This window comes from Theropithecus gelada, chromosome 5, assembly GCF_003255815.1.
Source record: "Theropithecus gelada isolate Dixy chromosome 5, Tgel_1.0, whole genome shotgun sequence".
NCBI lineage: Eukaryota > Metazoa > Chordata > Mammalia > Primates > Cercopithecidae > Theropithecus > Theropithecus gelada.
This window is the reverse complement of record NC_037672.1, coordinates 53,533,579-53,552,529: the sequence shown is the minus strand read 5'-3', so window position 1 is coordinate 53,552,529 and position 18,951 is coordinate 53,533,579. Positions and strand designations below refer to the sequence as shown.

At 39.4% G+C, this 18,951-nt stretch overlaps 1 long non-coding RNA gene across 1 annotated transcript in view; it reads left to right on the top strand.

Annotated features, from left to right (window-relative positions):
• The window catches only part of LOC112625276, a 32,878-nt gene extending 18,052 nt beyond the window's left edge, over window positions 1-14,826 (top strand). Inside the window, exons 2-5 of the long non-coding RNA XR_003119552.1 lie at window positions 6,333-6,408; window positions 8,431-8,552; window positions 11,384-11,478; window positions 13,584-14,826. This is a non-coding gene — a long non-coding RNA (uncharacterized LOC112625276). The remainder of the gene's footprint in view (window positions 1-6,332; window positions 6,409-8,430; window positions 8,553-11,383; window positions 11,479-13,583) is intronic.
• The last annotated feature ends 4,125 nt before the right edge of the window (window positions 14,827-18,951 follow it).

Sequence of the window (18,951 nt, the reverse complement as noted above, 5' to 3'; positions counted from 1 at the left end):
AAGAGAAATTAAAACAAATACACATCTCTGTAAAACCATGTACACTTGGCCCTCTACATCCATGAAGTCCACATCCTTGCCTTCAACCATGGATCAAAAATATTTAGGGGAAAAAGATAAAAAATAATATCCTGAAAGCTGATGGGGCATTAAAAATGATGCAGTAAACAGTAATGAAAAATTAAAAATACAATATACAACTATTTACATAGCATTTACATTGTATGAGGTATTATACGTAATCTAGAGATGATTTACAGTAGACCAAAGTTTGTGTGTAGTTTATATGCAAATACTAAGGGACTTGAGTATCCTTGGCTTTTAGTATCCATGGTGGTCTTAGAACCAGTTCCCCACAGATACCAAGCAACAACTGGACATGAATGTACATAGCAGATTATCCATAATAGCCAAAAAGTGCAAACAACCCAAATGTTTGTCAACCAATGAACAGATAAAGAAAATGTGATACAGTCATAGGATGGAACATTATTCAACAATAAAAAGGAAAAAAAGGCCGGGTGTGGTGGCTCACGTCTATAATCTCAGCACTTTGGGAGGCTGAGGCGGGCAGATCACTTGAGGTCAGGAGTTCGAGACCAGCCTGACCAACATGGTGAAACCCTGTCTCTACTAAAAATAAAAAAATTAGTTGGGCGTGGTGGCACATACCTACTTGGGAGGCTGAGGTAGGAGAATGGCTTGAACCCAGGAGGTGGAGGTTGCAGTGAGCCAAGATTGCAATATTGCACTCCAGCCTGAGTGACAGAGTGAGACCCCCATCTCAAAAAAAAAAAAAAAAAAAAGAATAAGATACTGATGCATGCTATGACATGGAAGAACCTTGAAACATTATGCTAAGTAAAAGAAACCAGTTTCAAAAGACCACATATTGTGTGCTTCCATTTATATGAAATGCTCAGAATAGGAAAATCTGTAGACACAGGAGGTAGATTCATGGTTGTCTAGGCTGAAGAGTGTGGGAGTTTGGGCAGAAATAGGGAGTAAATATTCATGGATACTGGATTTGAGGGGAGTGATGAAAATGTTCCAAAATTGATTGTGGTTGTTCACTGTTTATGTATAGAAATGCTGCTGATTTTTGTATGTTGGTTTTGTATCCTGCAACTTTACTGAATTTACTAATCAATTCTAACAGTTTTTTGGTGGAGTCTTTAGGTTTTTCTAATATAAGATACTATGATCTGCAAACAAGGATAATTTGACTTCTTCCTTTCCCATTTGGATCTCCTTCATTTCTTTGTCTGGTCTAATTGCTCTAGCTAGAACTTCCAGTACTATGTTGAATGACAGCGGTGAAAGTGGGCATCCTTGTCATATTCCAGATTTTATAGGGAAGGCTTTCAGTATTTTTCTCCATTCAGTATGATGCTAGCCATGAGTCTGTCATATACGGCTTTTATTGTGTTGTGGTATGTTCCTTCTATACCCAGTTTTTTGATGTTTTTTTTTTTATCATGAAGAGATGCTGAACTTTACCAAATTCTTTTTCAATATCAATTGAAATGATCATATCGTTTTTGTCCTTCATTCTCATTGTTGTTATTGTTGTTGCTGTTTTGGGGACAGGGTCTCACTCTGTTGCCCAGGCCTAAGTGCAGTGGTGCAGTCTTGGCTCATAGCAATCTCTGCCTCCTGGGCTCAAGCAATCCTCCCACCTTAGTCTCCTGAGTAGCTGAGACTACTGGCATGTGCCACCACACTTGGCTAATTTATTAATTTTTTGTAGAGACAAGGTCTCCCTATATTTCCAAGGCTGGTCTCAAACTCAAAGAGATCCTTCTGCCTCAGCCTCCCCAAGTGTGTGCTTGGATTATAGACATGAGCCACCACACCACGCATTTTCCTTCATTCTCTAGATATGATGTATCACATTGATTGAGTAGCATATGTTGAACCATTCTTGGATCCGTGGGATAAATCCCACTTGGTCTTGATGAATGACCTTTTTATTTTTTTTTATTTTTTTTATTTATTTATTTTTTTTTTTGCTTTCTTTTTGTTATTTTTATTATTATTTTTTTTATTATTATACTTTAAGTTCTAGGGTACATGTGCATAATGTGCAGGTTTGTTACATATGTATACTTGTGCCATGTTGCTGTGCTGCACCCATCAACTCGTCAGCACCCAACTACTCATCATTTACATCAGCTATAACTCCCAATGCGATCCCTCCCCCCTCCCCCCTCCCCATAATAGGCCCTGGTGTGTGATGTCCCCCTTCCCGAGTCCAAGTGATCTCTTTGTTCAGTTCCCACCTATGAGTGAGAACATGCGGTGTTTGGTTTTCTGTTCTTGTGATAGTTTGCTGAGAATGATGGTTTCCAGCTGCATCCATGTCCCTACAAAGGACACAAACTCATCCTTTTTTATGGCTGCATAGTATTCCATGGTGTATATGTGCCACATTTTCTTAATCCAGTCTGTCACTGATGGACATTTGGGTTGATTCCAAGTCTTTGCTATTGTGAATAGTGCCGCAATAAACATATGTGTGCATGTGTCTTTATAGCAGCATGATTTATAATCCTTTGGGTATATACCCAGTAATGGGATGGCTGGGTCATATGGTACATCTAGTTCTAGATCCTTGAGGAATCGCCATACTGTTTTCCATAATGGTTGAACTAGTTTACAATCCCACCAACAGTGTAAAAGTGTTCCTATTTCTCCACATCCTCTCCGGCACCTGTTGTTTCCTGACTTTTTAATGATTGCCATTCTAACTGGTGTGAGATGGTATCTCATTGTGGTTTTGATTTGCATTTCTCTGATGGCCAGTGATGAATGACCTTTTTAATGTGTTGTTGAATTTGGTTTGCTGTAACGGTATTTTGTTGAGAATTTTTGCACCTACATTCATCAGAGATATTAACCTGTTGTTTTCTTTTCTTGATGTGTTTTTGTCTGGTTTTGGTATCAGGGTAATACCAACCTTGTAGAATAAGTTTGGAAGTATTCCTTCCTCCTCTATTTTTTAGAATAGTTTGAGTAGGATTAGGTATTTTTTTTTTTAAACATTTGGTAAAATGCAACAGTGAAGCCATCTGGTCCTGGGCTTTTCTTTGCTGTAGGGCTTTTCATTACAACTTAGATCTTATTACTTCTTATTTGTGACTTTGGGTTTTGGATGTCTTCATGGTTCAATCTTAGTAGGTTGTATCTGACTAGGAATTTATCCATTTCTTTTGGGTTTTCCAATTTATTGGCATATAGTTACTCATAGTAGCCTCCAATGATCCTTTGAATTTCTGTGGTGTCGGTTGTAATGTCCTCTTTTTCATCACTGATTTTTTTTTTTTTTTTTTTTTTTGAGATGGAGTCTCGCTCTGTCACCCAGGCTGGAGTGCAGTGGTGCAATCTTCGCTCACTGCAAGCTCCGCCTCCCAGGTTCACGCCATTCTCCTGCCTCAGCCTCCCGAGTAGCTGGGACTACAGGCGCCTGCCACCGTGTCCGGCCAATTTTTTGTATTTGTAGTAGAGACGGGGTTTCACCTTGTTAGCCAGGATGGTCTTGATCTCCTGACCTCGTGATCCGCCTGCCTCGGCCTCCCAAAGTGCTGCGATTACAGGCGTGAGCCACAGCTCCCAGCCCTTTCATCTCTGATTTCATTCATATGGTTTTTCTCTCTTCTTAGTGTAGCTAAAGATTTGCAATTTTATCTTTTGAAAAAAACTCAACTTTTTTTAATTGATCTTTTCTTTTGTTTTCTTCATTTCAATTTTATTTATTTCTGACCTAGTCTTTATTATTTATTTTCTTCTACTGATTTTGGTTTTGGTTTACTCTTGCTTTTATAACTCATAACTCTTAAAGGTTATTTATTTGAAGTTTTTCTACTTTTTTGATGTAAGCACTTATAGCTGTAAACTTTCCTCTTAGCAATGTTTTTGCCATATCTCATAAGTTTTGGTGTATTTTGATACTGTCAAGATATTTGATACAGTAATATCAAAATATGCCACATCAAAAGAACAGTTGTAATGTCTCCTTTTTCATCCCTGATTTTATTTATCTGGGTCTTCTCTTTTTATTTTCTTCATTAGTCTGGCTAAAGGTTTGTCAATTTTGTTTATCTTTTCAAAAAACCAACTTTTTGTTTCATTGATTTTTTTGTGTTGTTGTTTCATTTCAAATTCATTGATTGCTGCTCTGGTCTTTACTATTACTTTTCTTCTACTAAGTTTGATCCTGTCTCAAACTTAGTAGAAGAATGTGTGTATATATATTTGAGGCAGGATCTTGCTTTATTGCCCAGGCAGGAGTTCAATAGGATGATCACAGCTCACTGCAGTCTCGACCTCTTGGGCTCAAGTGATCCTCCAATCTCAACCTCCTGAGTAGCTGGGACTACAGTCATGCACCACCACACTTGGCTAATTTGTTATTTCATTTGTTCCAATAACTTTTTAAATTTTTTTCCTTAGTTTCTTCATTGACCCACTGATCGTTCAGGAACATATTCTTTAATTTCCAAGTATTCGTATAGTTTCTAAAATTCCTCTTGTGATTGATTCCTAGTTTTATTACACCATGGTTAGAGAAAATACTTAATATAATTTCGATTTTTTTGAATTTTTAAAGACTGTTTCGTAGTCTAATATATGGCTTATCCTTGCAAATGATCCACATGCTAAGCAGAAGAATGTATATTCTGCAGCCATTGGATGAAATGTTCTGTAAATATATATTGGGCTCATTTGGTTTATAGTGCAGATTAAGTTCAATATTTCTTTGTTGATTTTCTGTCTGGAAGATTTGTCCAGTGCTGACAGTGGGATATTGAAGTCTCCAGCTATTATTGCACTGGGGTCTGTCTTTCTCTTTAGTTTTGATAGTATTTGCTTTATATGTCTGGGTGTGCCAGTGTTAGGTGCATATAAATTTACAATTGTTACATCCTCTTACTAAAGTAATCCCTTTAGCATTATATAATGATCTTCTTTGTCTCCTTTTATGATTTTTATATTGAAACCTGGGTCCTGGGCTTTTCTTTACAAGGAGACTTTTTATTATGGCTTTAATCTTATTACTTGTTATTGGTCTATTCAGGTTTTGGATTCCTTCATGGTTCAATCTTGGTAGGTTGTATATGTCTAGGAATTTCTCCTTCTAGATTTTCCAATTTATTGGTATACACTTGCTCAGGGTAGTCCCTAATTATTCTTTGAATTTCTGTGATAGCAGTTGTAATATCTCCTTTGTCATTCCTGATTTTATTTATTTAGGGTTTCTCTTTTTCTTTTTTCTTCATTAGTCTGGCTAAAAGTTTGTCAACTTTGTTTATCTTTTCAAAAAATCAACTTTTTGTTTCATTTATTTTTGTGTGTGTTTTCTTCATTTCAAATTCATTGATTGCTGCTCTGATCTTTATTATTACCTTTCTTCTACTAAGTTTGAGGTTGTTTTGCTCTTGCTTCTCTAGTTCTTTAAGATGTGTTGTTAGGTAATTTATTTGAAGTTTTTCTTCTTTTTTGATGTAGAAACTTACAGCTACAAATTTCTCTTTTAGTACTGCTTTTGCTGTATTTCATAGGTTTTGCTATGCTGTGTTTCCATTATCATTTGTTTTAAGAAATTTTTCAGTTTTCATCTTAATTTCTTCATTGATTCACTGGTCATCCAGGAGCATATTGTTTAATTTCCATGTGTCCGTATGATTTCCAAAATTCCTCTTGTTGTTGATTTCTAATTGTATTTCTTTGTAGTCAGAGAAGATGCTTGATATGATTTCAGTTTTTTGAGTGTTTTAAGACCTGTTTGGTGATCTAACATATTGCCTATCCTTGAGAATGATCAATGTGCTGAGGAAAAGAATGCATATTCGACAGCCATTGGATGAAATGTTCTGTAACTATCTATTAGGTTTATTTGATGTATAGTGCAGATTAAGTTCAATATTTGCTTATTGAGTTTCTGTCTGGGAGATCTATCCAGTGTTGAAAGGGGAGTGTTGAAGACTCCAGATGTATTATACTGAGGCCTATCTCTCTCTTTAGCTCCAATAATATTTGCTTTATATATTTGGGTGCTCTAGTATTAGGTGCATATACATTTACAATCATTATATCTTATTGCTGTATTGACCCCTTTATCATTATATAATGATATTCTTTGTCTCTTCTTAGAGTTTTTGTCTTGAAATCTATTTTGTCTGATATAAGTATAGCTACTCCTGCTCCTTTTGGTTTACATCATCATGGATATCTTTTTTCATCTCTTTTTTTTAGTCTATATGTATCTTCATAGGTGAAATGTGTTTCTTGTAGGCAATAGATCATGGGGTCTTGTGTTTTCTTCTATTCAGCCACTCTATGTCTTTTGATTGGAGAGTTTAATCAAACAGAAGAAGTCTTCCACTGTAGCTACCACAGCTGGGAACAGTGAGTTGTTATATTTGCTACAATCAATGAGTCTACATTGACACATCATTATCACCCAGAGTTCATAGTTTACATTGGGGTTCATTCTTGGTGTTGTATATTCAATGGGTTTTTATAAACATACACTTATTAAAGACTGCATAGTACACCACGGGGCTATGGTCTCAATATTGTTTGTCACCACCAAAATTCATGTTGTGGACTGGTCTCCAATGTGGCAATATTGGCAGGGCAGATGGTGTCTCTAAGTGATTAGGTCATAAGATGAATTAATGTCCTTCTCACAAGACGGGGTTAGTTCTCATGGGAATGGATTAGTTTCTGAGAGAGCCGGTTGTTATAAAGTGAAGGTGCCTTTGTAGTCATTGAAATACAAAAAATAAATAAAATGATGTTGCTTCTAGTGTTTTGCCTTTTCTCATACAAACCTGGTTCACCTTCCATTTCTCCATGTTTTGACCAAGTATGAGGTCCTTATTGGAAGCTGTCAGATGTGGCTGCCTAATCTTGAACTTCCCAGCTTGAAGAACCATGAGCTAAATATATCTCTTTTCTTTATAAACTTCTCAGGCTCAGGGATTCTGTTATAGCAATACAAAATAGACTAATACACATGGTATGTATTTATCATGAGTACTTTATACTGTTATTTGAAAATCCATCTTCAAATGTTTTCTATTGTATACAATCTAGATAATGCAATGTGTGTTAAAATTCTTGCTCTTTAAACTTATAAATCAATACGAAAATAAGATTGATTCATAAAACAATACAAGGGAATGTGAATAAGTAATTGTGGAAGAAGAAATATAAATGGTCTATATAAAATGAGAAGTTGCTCAACCTCATTAACAATCAATAGAGTGAGAGTTGGAACAAGACATCAGTTTTGAGAGCTATAGATTGATGGATATGAAAAAGATTGATAATATCAGGGATGACTGCTATAAACTAGGGCTGTAAGGGCAAATTGCTGTATCCTTCCAAGGGGACAGTAGCAGTATGTAACAACCATTAAAATGCACAGACCTTTTGCATTATGTTTAACTTTGTATACCTGCCGTAATAGCATTGTTATGTTAAATAGTTCTTATCTTTTAGAGATAGATATTGAAATACTATGAATGAAATTTTATAATAACTTGGATTACTTCAACATAGGCTGGTGAGGGCCAGGCTCAGTGACTCACACCTGTAATCCCAGCACTTTGGGAGGCTGAGGTTGGGGGGTCACTTGAGGTCAGGAGTTCAAGACCAGCCTGGCCAACATGGTAAAACCCCATCTCTACTAATAATGCAAAAATCAGTTGGGATTGGTGGTGCGCACCTGCAATCCCAGCTACTCAGGAGGCAGAGGCACAAGAATCACTGGAACCTGGGAGGTGGAGGTTGCAGTGAGCCGAGATCATGCCACTGCACTCCAGCCTGGATGGCAGAGTGAGATTCTGTCTCAAAAAAACAAACAAACAAACAAACAAACCCAAAAAACACCAAACAAAACACGCTGGTGAGGAGGTGAGGGGAAAGTAGGTAAGAGTATAGATGAAAGAAGTGTGGCCATGAGTTCATGTTTGTTGCATCTGGGTGAAGTGTTTCAGGTCTTTATTTAGAAGTTTGGCAATGTTTCTATGACCAGAAATCTGCCATAGGAACATAATTCTTGTCTATATCAATTAGCCTATTGTAAAATTGGTTTCATGATACCTTATTTTGCTTAAAGTTGAAGTTCCCAAGAACATATTGGTATTAGGTGAGGACTTACTGTATAGAACATTTGCTTGGATTTACTGTGTGAGTATTCTTTTTTTTTTTTTTTTTTTTGAGACAGAATCTCGCTGTATCACCTGGGCTGGAGTGCAGGGGTGAGATCATAGCTCACTGTAGCCTTGAACTTCTGGGTTCAAGCAATCCTCCTGCATTGGCCATCCAAGTAGCTAGAATTATAGGTGTACACCACCACATTTGGCTGATTTTTCTTATTTATTTATTTATTTATTTATTTATTTATTTATTTATTTTTAGAGCTAAGGTCTTGCTATGTTGCCTAGACTGGTTTTGAACTCCTGGGCTGAAGCAGTCCTCCCACTTCGGCCTCTCAAAGTTCTGGGATATCAGACATGAGCCACCTGCCATGCTTGGCCTATGTGAGTATTCTTAGTTATCATTATTTACTTTGTACTGCAGACTAAATGTTTGTGTCCCCTCCAAATTCATATGTTGAAATCCTAACCCCCAATGTGATGGTATTAGCAGGTAGGGGCCTTTTGTAGCTGATTAGTTCATGAGGGTGGAGCTCCCATTAATAGGATTAGTGCCCTGATGAAAGAGACCCCAGGGAGCTTTCTCATCAACTTTCTGTCATGAAAGAAAACTGGGTACTAGGAAGCAGGTTCTCACTAGGCATCAAATCTGCCAGTACTTTGATCTTGGACTTCCCAGCCTCCAGAACTGTCCTCCTTATTCATCCCTCAGTGGTGAGCACCTGAGGTGACTTAGCAACAGTTTTGTACTTTGTGTCAAATGGACAAATGTATTCCCACTGGCCCTTTGTGTGTGTGAGTGTGTTTCTAACTATCTTCTTTTGTGTTCTCTTTTTATTATATTTATGTTCACTTCACAATTCTTTTTTGTTTTTAAGAGAGTAGGGGGCCGGGCACGGTGGCTCACACCTGTAATCCCAGCACTTTGGGAGGCCAAGGCAGGTGGATTACCTGAGGTCAGGAGTCCAAGACCAGCTTAGCCAATGTGGCGAAACCCCATGTCTCGGGCCGGGCGCGGTGGCTCAAGCCTGTAATCCCAGCACTTTGGGAGGCCGAGGCGGGTGGATCACAAGGTCAGGAGATCGAGACTATCCTGGCTAACATGGTGAAACCCCGTCTCTACTAAAAATACAAAAAACTAGCCGGGCGCGGTAGCGGGCGCCTGTAGTCCCAGCTACTTGGGAGGCTGAGGCGGGAGAATGGCGTGAACCCAGGGGGCGGAGCTTGCAGTGAGCCGAGATCGCGCCACTGCACTCCAGCCTGGGAGCACAGCGAGACTCCGTCTCAAAAAAAAAAAAAAAAAAAAAAGAAGCCCCATGTCTCTACTAAAAAAAATACAAAAATTAGCTGGGCCTGGTGGCAGGTTCCTGTAATCCCAGTTACTCTGGATAAGTCAACAAACTCTGAAAAGTCAACAAACTGGTAACTCTGGCTCAGAGGAAGACATGCATTTCATACTTAAAGGTCAAATACCCACAGCCCAATCACTTTTTGATAAATGATATCCAGCAAATGACACCAATTTTAGCTACTTAATAAGATGAATCCTCAAGAGGTGGAGGCAGGAGAATCACTTGAACCTATGAGGTAGAGGGTGTAGTGAGCCAAGACTGTGCCACTGCACACCAACCTGGGCAACAGAGTGAGACTCTGTCTCCAAAAACAAAAAGAGAGAAAGAGAGATTGGGGGGGGTCTCACTCTGTCACTCAAGCTGGAGAGTGCTGTGATGCAATCACAGCTCACTGCAGCTTCAAACTCTTAAACTCAAGCAATCCTCCCAATTCAGCCTACTGATTAGCTGGAACTCAAGGCACACACTACCACCACTGGCCAATTTTTGAATTTTTTTGTAGAGACACTATCTTGCTATGATTCCCAGTCTGGTCTCAAACTCCTGACTTCAAGCAATCCTCCTGCCTCAGCCTCTTGAGTAGCTGGGATTACAGTCATGAGCCACTGTGCCCACTTGAATTTTTATTGAGTGCCTATTCCACAAGAAATGCTATAACAAATGTTAGAAATTAAATGGTGAGTCAAAACAAAGTCCCTGTCTTTCCTGGGGTTTGCAGTAATACTCTCCCCATGAACATCAACGACAACAGTAACTAACACATAGAATTACATGTATTGATTAACTGAATGCTCACACACACATGAAGATATCCTTGTCATGATTTTGTCGAGGAGGAAAGGGAGGCACAGAGAGCATGAGGAATTTGCCCAGAGTCACATGCTCTAGGGGTGGAGCCTATATACCGTTCGTCTCTCCTTTACTATATTTACTCTCCTATAGGTTGTAAACCAAAAATAAAATTCTAAGGCACCACAACCATCTGAATGGACCCCTCCTCTCAGCCAGGGGCATTCCAAAGCTAACCTGAAAAATGAGTTCAGGCTATGATGAGAAAAGGGAGCCAAAATGCCTCATTATACCCTCCTCCCTTTTGGAATTACTGGTACAAGAGACTTTTTAAGTCTGATAAGAAATATTTACAATCTATTCTCTCTGAAACCTGCTACCTGGAGGCTTTATCTGCATGATTAAACCTTGGTCTCCACAACCCTTATCATAATCCAGACATTTCTTTCTATTGATAATAATGCTTTCAACCAATTGCTAATCAGAAAATCTTTGAATCTGCCTGTGATGTGGAAGCCCCCATTTCCAGTTGTTCCACCTTTCTGAACTGAACCAATGTACATCTTACATGTATTAATTGATATCTCATATCTCCCTAAAATGTATAAAACAAAGCTGTGGCCCAACCACCTTGAGCACATGTTTTCAGGATCTTTTGAGGCTGTGTCATGGGCCATTAGTCACTCATAACTGGCTCAGAATAAATCTCTTCAAATATTTTACAGAGTTTGACAGTTTGCATTGACACAATGTAGATATCATCTGAGATGTTATACTAACCCATTTATTTATTATTCACTCACTACATAGTTATTAAACATCTTTGATGTACTAGGCATGTGGGGGTGGCTCTCGGCAAACAAAGGAAGGTGCTCAGTCCCTGTCATTGAGTGAGGCCCATAAACACATAATTCCAGCGCAACCTGTTATGTGAAAAGACATGGTATATACCAAGTGAAATGGAAACAAAGGAGGAAATGACTAACTTTGCCTGGGATTGCTGAGAAAGACTTTGTAGAAGAGAAGACTTTTTATCAGTGTCATGAAGGCTTTATAGCAACTCATTTGTTAAAGAATCATGAAAAGATCAATCCCAAGAAAGAAAAGGAAACATGGAAGGACCTGGACTGAAGTCACGCCAGTACAAGAAGGGTACTGGCAAAGGTGAGGTAGGTGGGTGGGAAATAGCAGGACTTGAGGGTAAGACATTGAATTGAAAACAAAATAATGGTTATTGATCAAACTCAGTGGGACTTAGGCTGGAGAGTAATGTATATGGCTCTGGCATTTTGAAGGACATTGTTGAAGGCAAGGGAAAGCGTCCCCTTCACCCTCTGAAGGTTTGCTGAAAATATTTAACAAGAGGACGATTAATAGGAGAAAAGGCATACAAATTTATTTGATCATAGTTTTTCATGACACAGGGGCCTTCAGAATGAAATAATCCCCCCACCTCGAGGTTACAGAAAGAATATGGATTCAGAGCACAGCCAAAAATAGGCTATGGTGGTAAACCAGGCTTTAGTGGCAAGACAGGTTATGAGAGAGACAGAACAGGAGGCCTGCCTAGCAAAGCTGTCCTTGTTATATAGATGAAACCTCTTGGGTAGCAGACAGAATAGATGACAAATTCTTCTTACCTTTGACAAATTCTCTCACCTTTAAAGGTGTCAGACTCTTAGTTAATCTTTCCTAGAACTAACAAGGGAATCCTGGCTGCATGAATGTAGATTCTCTACAGATGTAAATTTCCCTCATGAAAGGCAGCTTTGCAGGGCCAGTTCTGTTTGCTGGCCCTCTGGCAGTCCTCTCAAAATATATCAAAGAAATATATTTTGGTGTAAAATATCTTGATTTCCTTCCACATCAAGGATGAAAGTTGCTGAAGAAAGGAAAAAAATGTTGGTAGCTTTTGCAGTGATCTAAGCAAAAATTGAGGCACTGGAGAGGAGAGAGTTATTTAGAGGTATGAATCAACAGAGCTTGATTAAGTTTAGGGGGTAAAGGAGTGATTGGGTGTCTGAGTAGATAATGTAACAATCAAAATCGTATCTCAAATTCTGCAAGATTCCTTTTGAGCTAGAATTGTTCAAAGCACATTCAAAGCAGCATCTGTTGAACTCTGACAGCCCAGAAAAACAATAGCTAACTCATGCAGGGCTAAATAGCTCTTAGAAACATAGTGAGTCATTGTTTTTGTTATGTTAATGGATTCAGTTGATCCTCACAAAAACCTCATGAAGTAGGTGGGACCATATTCCATTTTACAGATGAGGAGATCAGTTCAGGAAATTAAACAGAGAGGTGAACTGACTTAACCAAGATGATATAGACAGTAAGTGGTGGAGTCTGACTTCAAACACAGTCAGTTTTTATGAGGCCTTATTCTGAGGTTTAAAGTGCCCCAACATTTTAACAAGAGCCATAGGAGTTATGAGCCAGGAACCATGAACAAAAACCTCTGTGTGTGTGTGTGTGTGTGTATGTGTGTGTGTGTGTGTGTGTGTATTTTATATGTATATACCCAGACAATCTTCATCCACATCAAGGTATGAAAAATTATCAGTCCTCCGTAAGGTACAATCTTTATTGCATTTAAAAATAATATATTTAAGCTGAGTGCAGTGGCTCACGCCTATAGTCCCAGCACTTTGGGAGGCCAAGGTAGGAAGATCACTTGAGCCCAGGAGTTTGAAAGCAGCCTGCGAAACATGGTGAGACTCTGTCTCTACAGAAAAAAAAAAAAAAAAAAATTAGGCGAGCATGGTGGCATGTTCTTGTGGTCCCAGCTACTTGGGAGGCTGAGGCAGGAGGATCAGTTGAGCTCAGGAGATCAAGGCTACAGTAAGCCACTATAGAGTTCATGCCACTGCATGCTAACCTGGATGACAGAGCAAGACTCTATCTCAAAATAATAATAATAATATATTTAGGCTGGGTTCTGTGGTTTATGCTTGTAATCCCAGCATTTTGGGAGGCCAAGGTGGGAAGATCTCTTGAATCCAGAAGTTCAAGACGAGCCTGGGTAACATATTGAGACCCTGTCTCTATATGTAAATAAATAAATCAATCAAATAAAAATAGTATATTTAAATAATGAAAATAAATAAAACATATTTAAGTATCTAACATGTTAAAATATTTAAATAAAATATGATCTTACACTATTAAAATTTTGAAAAATTAAGAGAGGAAATAATCTTCTGTGGTTTTACCACCTTAATAAACTATTTTAATTTCTAGTAAATTCATTCTTTTCTTCATTTTTTTTAAGACTAGTCAAGTGGAGCAGTGGAAGTGAAGATGGAACAAAGAAATCCATAAACCAGTTATGATTAAGTAGTTGTAAACACCAACTGCATTCAGACCAACACCCATATATATTTTTTTAATTGTACGCATAGTATATATAAAGCTTCAATTCCTGCTTTTTTTTTCACCTAACATATCATATGCATTTTCCATACTGTTTCACAATTCCTTTTATTTGTAATTGTTTAATCCTGCAAAATAATGCTTTGAATGAACATATGATCATTTTCTTAAGTATTTCTCTACTATTAGAAGTGAAGTTTCTTCCAGCATTTTTCTCTTTGCTGTGATGAATATTTTTATGTATAGAGATTTTTCAGTTTGGTAATGAGTTTTTGAAAATCTGCTTTACCAAAAACCAGGAAAACCCATGTCTTTCTTTGGTACTTTTGCCAAGATATTACTTTTACTTGACTTTCAGCAAGTATAGGATGAAAGTACACAAGTCTGCAAGGACCTTGGAAGTAACTTGTTTCTGTCTAATTTCTATAAAATTTCCAGGAGATAGTCATACAGCTTTAATTTGATCTCATCCACTAGTTTAGCATTGGTATTGCCATATTGATTATGGACACATAAAACTGTAACTCCTGGAGCCAACCTGTCAGGCTTTCCTATGTGAAACCAATGCCACCACCCCACCTGCACTCTAGCACCTTCTATCCACTGATTTTAGTCATTGACTTGCTCTCTACCTCTTTCTGTTTGTTGTCTTCCAGTTTGTCTCTTTCACTCCCCTCCTCCCTTCTCTATCTTGCTCTCTGACCCAAGAGGCTTACCTGTATGAACGATATCAGTGATTGGCTGGTGGGGCCCCCCAGCAAAGAGGATGGAGTGAAGTGAGGGTATTTACTCGCTTAATTGCCTCCAGGCTGGGTCACTCACAGCTGGCCATGTCCTTCCATCAAAGATCAGAGCTCTCCTCAAGGTAGCCCTCTCCACAAACTTTCTTGAGTTTCTCTTTCTGGGTTTTGTTAACTATTTTCTCAATTTGTCCCTTCATGCCTAGAGGTAATAGCAGGTGGGGGATGCTGTGCTATTCCATTTGGTTTTCCTGCACCCTTCCCATGTTTGTATATAGTCCTTTTCATCAAAGTATTGGGACTGTCCTAATTCGAATGTGCCATCTTTTTTCTGTTTCCTGCTGAGAACGGTTCAACTCACTCTGGGTACACTCAATAAATATAATTCAGACAGTCACAATATTGAAGTTGTAACTATGTGTTTGTTGATATCACTGATCCAGAAAATAATGACATGGCTCACTCTGCCCACCTCTTTAGTTTCCGTTTCTGCATTACTCACTCTCTTCACAATTCCCCATCAGAATGGGAAAAAACTTCACTAATAAACTTAGAGATGGAAAGTAGAGTTCATCCTCAATGGCTTGTGAACCAAAAGAGGTTTTTTTGTGTGTTTGATTTTGTTTTTCTTTTTTTCTTTAAAGTTCAGATTTTTCTTTGTAAAAACTCTCATGTTAGATAAGTGCCCATGCCAGAGCTATTTAAGTAATAGCATGAAAGGATGTTACAAAAACTAGATGTGTATTTGTCCTTGGTAGTTGCCTTTCCTTGTTCAATGCCTAGCAGGCTATGATGAAATAACTCTGGTAATCATGACTTTAAAAACAATAAGGAGTCAACTTCTCTGAGTGCTCGAGTTATCCCACGTCTATAAGACAACCTCGTTTAGAAATGGAAGTGTTTCTTCCAAGCCTTTGGGAGCACTGTCTGGCAGGTTATTATCTGAGTGTGCTTAATCGCTTAATCTAAGTTGTGTCAACGGAAAGAGTCAAACTCTGTAAAATATTTGAAGAGATTAATTCTGAGCCAAATATGAGTGACCATGACCTATGACACAGCCCTCAGGAGGTCCTGAGAATATGTGCCCAAGGTGTCAGGGCATAGCTTGGTTTTGTACATTTTAGGGAGATATGAGACTTCAAATACATTTAGGATATACATTGGTCCAATCCAGAAAGGCAAGACAATGTGAAGCGAGGCGGGGGGCTTCCAGGTTATAGGTAGATTTAAAGTTTTTCTAATTGGTAATTGGGTGGAAGAGTTATCAATGGATCGAAATGTCTGTCTTGCAATAAGAAGTTACAAAGACCAAAGTTTAATCATGCAGATGAAACTGCCAGGTAGATAATAGATAGTCAATGTTTCTCTTCTTTTTTGTTCCCTTGATTCTACCCGCTACCTCCAAATGTTTCTTTTCAGACTTAAGGTCTGTGTTGAAGTTAATACTGGAGAGGTGTAATGAGGCATGTCTGATCCCACTTCGCATCATGGCCTGAACCAGTCTTTCAGGTTAGATTTTAAAGTGCCCTGGCTAAAGAGGAAGTCATACAGATGACTGTAGCGGTGGGTGGTGGGGGGTGGGGAGGGGGACTCAGAATTTTATTTTTGGTTTACATTTGTCATTTTATAGGAAGAATGTTTTTTGAGTAGAATTAAGAAGATGCTCACAAAACTAAGGCATAATAGAATTTCCTTCCTTCCTTCCCTCCCTCCCTCCCTCCCTTTCTTTCTTTCTTTCTTTCTTTCCTTTCTTTCCCTCCCTTCCTTCCTTCCTTCCTTCCTTCCTTCCTTCCTTCCTTCCTTCCTTCCTTTCTCTCTCTCTCTCTCTCTCTCTCTCTTTCTCAAGACAGGAGTTTGCCCTGTTGCCAAGGCTGGCCTGGGCTCAAGTGATCCACCTGCCTTGGCCTCCCAAACTGCTGGGATCACAGGTGTGAGCCACCATGCCCAGCCAGCATAATAGTACTTCTAAGATAATGATTTCCTTTTACAAGGAATGCTTCAAACTTGATGAAAAGAAAAAGATGGAGAGCTAAGCTGTGAGGATGCAAAGGCATGAGAATAATCCAGTGGACTTTGGGGACTTGGAGGGAAAGGGTGGGAGGTGGGTAAGGGATAAAACACTACACACTGGGTACAGTATACACTGCTCAGGTGATAGGTGCACCAAAATCTCAGAAACCACCACTGAAGAACTTATCCATGTAACCAAACACAACCTGTTCCCCAAAAACCTATAGAAAAAAATTGTGTACCATAAATATATATAATTTTTGTCAATAAAAATTTTTTTAAAGTAAAAAAAAAAAAAAAAGAAAAAGAAGTGAAGGTGTCCCAAGGGTTAACTCAATCCATTATATTTTATTTATTTATTTATTTATTTATTAATCAAGACAGAGTTTCACTCTTGTCACCCAGGCTGGAGTGCAATGGCGTGATCTCAGATCGCTGCAACCTCCACCTCCCAGGTTCAAGCCATTCTCCTGCCTCAGCCTTCTGAGTAGCTGGAATTATAGACATGTGCCACCACACCTGGCTAATTTTTGTATTTTTAGTAGAGATGGGATTTCACCATGTTGGCCAGGCTGGTCTTGAACTCCTGACCTCAGGTAATCTGCCCACTTTGGCCTCCCAAAGTGCTGGGATTCCAAGCATGAGCCACCATGCCCAGCCTCAATCCATTATATTATTTTCTTCATGTTTCTCCTTGTGACTTCCACTTGGATCTCACAGAGTGGGGGGTGTGGATCAGTAAGATAGGAAAAAGAGGTGAAAGACTGAATCAAGGCCAAGGAAAGCTTGGGCTTTCTCCCAGATATTGGGCAATCTTCTCCTCACTCCTCACTTTCCTTAAGCAATCTCTTCAGCTTCCCTGTCTCTAATTACTGCTCATCGTAGATGACTCCCCAGTTTAAATCTCTAGTACAGACCTATCTGAGCCCTAGCTCCACAAATGCAATTGGTTTCTGACATCTCCAGTGGAAATGTCTCAAAATACCTCCAATTCATGACGTTCCTCCTTACACCCAGGTGCACTCCTCTTCCTTCCTGTGTTCTCTGCATGAGAAAATGACACCACTGCCCACTGTTCACACAGTGACACCAGCCAGAAGCCCAAGGATCATCCTCAGGACCTGCTCCCTATCATGCCCTCATCCCTCCTCATCCACTTTATCTCAGACAGAACCACTCTGCCCTTCTCCAGGGCCGACTCTTTTTTTTTTTTTTTTTTGGAGACAGAGTCTTACTCTGTCACCCAGGCTGGAGTGTGCAGTGGTGTGATCTCAGCTCACTGGAACCTCTGCTTTCCAGGTTCAAGCGATTCTCATGCCTCAGCCTCCCGAGTAGCTGGGACAACAGGTGTGTGCCACCATGCCCAGGTAATTTTTGTATTTTTAGTAGAGATGGGGTTTCACCATGTTGACCAGGCTGGTCTCGAACTCCTGACCTCAAGTGATCCGCCCGCCTAGGCCTCCCAAAGTGCTGGGATTACTGGTGTGAGCCACCATGTCCAACCCAGGGCCAACTCTCTAGTACTGCTTCTGTCAGTTCTTGCCCAGACAACAGCAGTCATCTCCTAACTGGTTTCTCAGTATGCACTCTCCCCAACCTTTCAACTACTTCTCTGTGCTACAGCTGGAGTGACCTTTTTGAAATGCAAATGGAGTAACCATTTTGAAATAAAATGCACACTTCAGTGACTTCTTATTTCTTTTATCATAAAAATCTTTTAACCTGGTCCGTGAACCACTGCACATTTTGGTCCTTTCCTACTTCTTCCAACTAATCCTAATTTCAGCTCTACCTCTTACTAACTGGATAACCTTGCATAAGTTCCTTCACTCCTCTAGGCCTCAGTTTCTTCATCTGTAAAACAGGGGTAACAATAGTATTTCCCAATTAGAATTGTCATGAGGATCAACGTCAAGTGCTTGGATTAACTTAGTAGGTACAATAAATATTAGCTCAATAAATGTTTGCTCAATAAACATTAGCTCTTATTAGGACATTAGCTCTTATTAGGACATCTTAGCTGTCTCTGGTCACTCTGACATTTTCTCTCAAACGTGTTATCTTACTCTTTTACATTGCTATGAATAAATGCCTGGGACTGGGTAATTTACAAGGCAAGACGTTTATTTGGCTCGCAGTTCTGCAGGCTGTGCAAGAAGCTTGGTGCCAGCATCTGCTTCTGGTGAGGGCCGCAGCCTCCTTCCACTTGTGGCACAGGAGAAGGGGAGCCAGTCTAGAGATCACATGGCGAGAGAGAGTAGCGGAGGTGCCTGGCTCTTTTTAACAACCAGCTCTCTCAGGAACTCATAGAGTAAGAATTCACTCATTACTGTGAGGACGGCACTAAGCTATTCTTGAGGGATCCGCCCCCGTGACCCACACACTTCTCACTCTGTCCACCTCCAACATTGGGGATCAAATTTCAACATGAGATTCAGACGTTGGTCAAACGTCCAAACTAGGTGAGGCGAGGTGGCTCATGCCTGTAATCCCTGCACTCTGGGAGGCTGAGGTGGG